At 41.9% G+C, this 5,769-nt stretch overlaps 1 protein-coding gene across 2 annotated transcripts in view; it reads right to left on the bottom strand.

The window, feature by feature from the left end:
- Positions 1-5,769, bottom strand: part of COBL (cordon-bleu WH2 repeat protein) — a 255,188-nt gene that overhangs the window by 154,568 nt on the left and 94,851 nt on the right. The gene's annotated exons all lie outside the window — the stretch shown is intronic.

Below are 5,769 nucleotides of genomic sequence, written 5' to 3'. Positions count from 1 at the left end.
TCTAGCTGGATATCCATTATCATCCAAGTCATGGATTAAAAACAAGGTTTGCTCTCCCGACATTGCTTTCCAGATAGACAATGGTTCATTTATCAGAGCAGATGCAGTTATTTCATTTCAGATCAGTGTCCTTAGATGCTTCACCACTGAGTCGCGATCTATCTGTTTACAAACCTTACTAGGCTTCCAATGTATGCCAGCACTGTGCATGTGGCTGGGGACATAACAGACGGCACTGCGTAGTCCAAGATAGAGGATTTAGCTAAATGAAAAGGTAATTAACAACTCATATGGTCCATGTCACAAGAATAAGTAATGGATACTACAGAGTTACCTGAAGTTTGTCATTCTCTGCATTGCTAGAGTAATGACATGCTACAACATACTCTGGGAATAATTGAATACCCCAGTAGAGTTGACAAAGACAAAGAACTAGAAAATCATGAATGCTAGAAAGTACACTTTTCATCATTATTTCTTGAAAAGGATCAACATGCCAATGAAAAGGGCCGGAGTAATTGGGAGGTCATATCCTCAACTCCCTATTGCTCTTGGGTCTATAATTTACCTCCAGAACCAGAGAATGACTTATACCTTAAACATATGCTATAAAAAGGAAAAGGTTGTTTTCCATTTTATTCCAAATTGGAAGATATTTTTAGAAAATTAAACATTAACAAGCATTAAGGATGATGTGGAAAAATTAGAACCCCCATACATTATTGCAGCAAACATGAAATGGTGAAGCCATTGTAGAAAACAGCTTGGTCCTTCTTTACAATGACTACATCACCTAGCAATTCCACTCACAGACTCGAGAGCGAAAACTCTGACTCTTGCACATCTACGCTCATTGCAGTACTATTCAAATAGCCAAAAGGTTAAACAACTCAAGTGTCCATCAACAAATAAAACTTGTTACATACCTATAATAGAATATTGCTCATTCTTAGGATGAATGGGGTTCTGACACATGCTACAACATGTATGAAACTTGAAAATATGTTGAGTGAAGTAAGTCATCAACACAAAGGAAAATATTGTGTGAATTCATATGAAATGCCTAGAATAGGCAAATACATAGAGAAAAATGTTTATTAGCAGTTATTCAGGGCTGGGAAGGAGAGGTGGGAATTAATCCTTTAGGGTTACTGAGTTTCTGTTTGGGTAAAAAAAAAGGCTTTTATAAATGGATAATGGTGATGGCTGCATAGTGTGTGGAATGTACTTAATGCTCATGGATTTTGACTCAAAAGAACTAAAATGGAACATTTGTGTTTCATATATTATCCCAATAAAATTAGAGTTAAATATATAAATTTATATAGACATATAAAAGTATAATTCAGTAATAAGGTTGAAAAAATAGTTCTGTTTTGATTTTGAGAGCAGTTGAAGAAACAAACAGAAAATTTATCAATAAGACTACAAATGATACAGTTCAGGCAAATGCCTCTCTTTGGCGGGGAACTCTTTTGCTGCATCAGGTAAAATACGTGGGTGTAGGGGAGAGAGGCACTTAGGAGGGAAAGAGTAGGGCCATGCTTTTTCTTCAAATAAGATTTTAAATTTTCCATAAAGGGAAACATATTCACCTTTGGCCCCCCAAACACAGAAGCAAACACACAAAAGATCTGCAGCGGCAAGTCCTCTGAGGGAGAGCCTCCTTGCCTGTCTAAAGGCAGAGGAAAGAGGATTGGGGTGGGTGTGAGGTGGACGCAGAAGAGTCTCACTTAGGAAGATCTCTGAGTGGAAAAGGAGTCAGCTGGATCCACTCAAGTCTCTTGAGGGAAGCCTAGCCTAGTTGTGGTCAGCTACTCACTGTTTTCACCTTCATGGGGGGCGGGGGGGGCGGGGGGGCAAACACTGACTCAGGGGTGAGAAACCATTTTTTCTGTACAGGGCCATTTGGGTATTTGTAACATCACTCGCAAGCTACATTGATCAAATATTTAATGACTGCACTCCGAGGTAATGGCTGGAACGGCTTCTCTTTGGTGAGACATGGGATGCTCACTGGTATTGATGATTTCTCGGGCCTAACAGGGCCTGTGGGCCAGACATCCTCAGCTTGCTATAAAGTGGCAAGGAAACTCAGCACTCTGGGATAGTCCCAAACACGCAAGTTGTATTAATCAAGTTAATGTAGAAGAAAATGGAAACATTTCTGTCCAAACGGGAAAAAAATCCCAGCAGCTAATTTATGCTGCAAAGGAGTCAAACATTAAGTTAATATGAAATCTAGCCCAAGGCTGTGACAAGTCTGTGGATAGACAGGAGTACCTTGACCCTGATGCCTTCTTCCTTTCTAACAGTTGCCTCCTCCGTTATAAAGCCATGGAGGGCCGGGTCCTTGGCTCAGAATCTAACCTTTGTTTTATCTGTTCTTTTGCAAGTATATGAAGAAAGGGGTCCAATTTGAATGACTACTACATTCCTTTCACAAACAATAAAGATCAAAATATATTTGAGCAGCATTTTCAGTGCCAGGAAGCGGTTCTGGCTTTGATGTTTTTTTGAAACCCAGATATTTAAAAATTATTTTCATTTTGCTTTGAACTTTGCAGAGGTTACTTTTTGGGTGGGACTGGGTATCAGTGCTAATAGGTTTAAAAAATTTTTTTGTTTGCAATATTTTAAAAATGCTAAGGATAGATCAGGGAAAAAAGAAACGAGACCCCTGGTTTCAACAAGAGGGACAAAAGACAAACGGAAGGTGAAAGAGCAGAAGCCCTCACCTGTGGAAAGAGTGTAAATAGGTCTGCACAGAGTGAGGAGCATGGCGGGGATAGGACTGCAGACATCTACTGGACCAGAGCCCAGGGAGTGTAAGCTCAGGGGCAAGACTTTAGGTGAGAGGTATAGCCCAACACCTGGCCACATAGGCAGAAAGCCCAGAGAAAAGCTTGGATTATGTTCCTGGGTAAGGTGAAGGGGTGTGGCCCATAAAGAGTGACACGAGTCTACCATCAGACCTCTCCGAACACACAGCTACCAGAGTGGGCCTTAGCGCATGGCATGGCCTGTAGTCTGTGACGGGTCACTCTAGTAGCTGTGTGGAGCATGCGCTGCAGCAGGAAGCAAGCAAACCAGAAGAAGCAAGAGCATGAGGAGGCAGCTGTCTCAGTCTCTGCCCAGAGGAAGGAAGTCAGAGTTGGGTCAGAATGATGAGGGGGAAACAGTGAAGAGGAGCTTAGGCTGGGTACCTGTCAAAGGGAAATGTGCATAGTTTGCGGGTGGTGATGTGGTGTGTGAAAGAGAGAAGAGAAGGATGAACGTGTTGATCTCATCCTCATCGTCTCCTACACAGGAGATGCCCAGGTCAGATCTAATCTCCCTGCGTGACCAGTGCAACACCTACTGAGCAAAAGGGACACTCCTCACCATGGAGCCCCATCTACTTCGGGCTCCTCTGATTGGGTGAGCAGTGGCTGTGAGAGATACCTCCCTATGCCAGAGTGAGTCCCAGGCATTTCATTAAAATGGAAAGTAATTTCTCTGGGTATTACCCACTTTACCTAACGCTAACATCCATCAGCACAAGACAGCTGGTAAGAAATGGAGCCGATTTCACTGCAGGAAAATGACTTTTTACAAAGATGAAAATACGTATTTACTTCAATACCCTGGCTGGGAGAAAAGAGGAAATACTTATATTCATTTTCATAAACAGATTTTATAACTCATCCCTATGTGGAAATTGGAATCTGGGGTGCACTGGTCAGGTGGCATTACCACGGTAATAATCACCCTGCTCTCTAGAGAAGCAGTAACACAGGCTGGGGGCCCTCCCTTCTGACACTTTGGGAATGCAGTGCCCCTGAAGCAAAGGAGCACCATGAACACACATGCTGACCTTTGACTGTGATCTAATGCACACCTTAGCTCGTGATCGAACATATCTTAGGGCATCCAGTCAGCATGAGTTCATTACTTCTGCTAGGTACTTCACTACCTTAATGACCCAGGAAATGCAACAGGATGTAATAATGCGTTCCATTTCTAACATATGCAAATTATCTAAATGATTTCCACAGCTGATATACTATGATATATATATATATATATATACTGCGTAGAGGTAATAGAGTAATGAATATTAATTCATGCTTTCAAGTTGTAGAATTTGTGCTTAGCAGCTGTTCAATAATATTTGTTGAACGCATGAGCATATTTTTCATAGGAAAATCCATTTTGTGTGATACTAATAACTGATCATAATGTGAGGAGCCATCATCACTCATTTTGATAGCCAACCTCACTAGTTATTTTAATCCTAATGCAATAAACTTCTAGTAATATACAAATATACTTGTCATGTTGGGATTTTATGGTGTTGAACATAATGACTGTAATAATTCAGATCACAAAATCACGTAAGACAAAAGGAAACCCAAAAAGCTGAAAATATTTTTTAAATTACAAAAAAAAAGAAAGAATTTGTAGCTGGCACTTGGCACCAAGGTGATTTATAATAAATGTTTACTGAGTGAATAAATGAATAGTGTAATTTATTTGACATTTCTGGAGAGTGATACCTATAGTTAGGTCACAAAGATTGCTAGTAAGCTTTCATAAATTACTTATTTTAATTACTTATCAATAGAAGTGGTATAAACTGCATTTTAAGACATTATATTACTGTGCAAATATGTCAAGATGACTCCAGAGTCTTCCTCCAGTTTTTCCTAGGTACCTGAATCACCTAAGTGAAGATTCCTTGATGGTTCTCTATGCTTTCTATTTCAGAAGGGGACCCCTAGACTTAAAGAGATGTGGACTCTGAGAAGCACCCTCCCCCCACCCCTCTGAGAAACTCTTGTCCTCTAAACCAGTGGTTCTCAACCTTCCTAAGGCCATGACCCTTTATTACAGTTCAAGTTGTGGTGACCCTCTGACCATAAAAGTATTTTTGTTGTTAGATCATCACTGTAATTTTGCTAGTTATGAATCGGGCAACCTCTGTGAAAGGGTCATTCGACCCCCAAAGGGGTCATGACCCACAGGTTGAGAACCACTGCTCTAACATTTTTGTCACCTTTCTTGGTTAAGAGGGAGAGATTGTGGCAGGGCAGAAATCGGCTGTTGGTGCTGTTTAATAAGACTGGCTTGATGATGCCTTCACTGCGATCGTGAATTCCGATGTTTACATATAAGCTGCCACTTGGTTCCGGCAGAGCACGCCAGGGCCCACAGTGGCTTCATCCCACCTGGCGAGTCCTGTGCCAGGAAGAGCATGGTCACTGGCTCTCCTGCCCACTCACGCAGGGACAAAGCTGGGCATGATGGAAGCGGCGAGGAACTGGCTGACGACCCTAGTACGGATCAGGCACATTGGGCTCTGGACCCTGGAGAGCAGCTCCAGAGTGGGTTCTGATCATCGTACAGGTCAATCCTGAGTCGAGTTTTGCAGCTGAGGAAACTGAGAGCCATTGAACAAGTAGAGCTCAGGGATTCTCACTCAGGCACACATGTTCACTGGTCCTACTCGTAATTGTAACACTGCACCTCTTGCTAGTCTGGGAGCAACACGTGTGGGGAAAATGAGGATCTAGGTCATAAGCAAACTGAGTGAAAATATGTTCTCCCTAGGATCAGGTTGATCAAAGATTTGGTATGCAATTGTCCTCTAACCCCAATGCAGGTGAGACTACCAACCTTCCTTGGCAGTTACCCTGGATGAAGAGAAAAGAAGAAACCACTTAAGCAGAGATCAGAGGGGAGAGGGGTAGTGTATTACCTACAATGCCAAAGAGGAAGAAATGTCCT

This window comes from Echinops telfairi, unplaced genomic scaffold (assembly GCF_000313985.2).
Source record: "Echinops telfairi isolate 266 unplaced genomic scaffold, ASM31398v2 ScPeMD7_7;HRSCAF=31, whole genome shotgun sequence".
In the NCBI taxonomy this organism is placed as follows: domain Eukaryota; kingdom Metazoa; phylum Chordata; class Mammalia; order Afrosoricida; family Tenrecidae; genus Echinops; species Echinops telfairi.
Note: the sequence above shows the minus strand (reverse complement) of the source record. Positions and strands in the feature narration are given on the sequence as shown.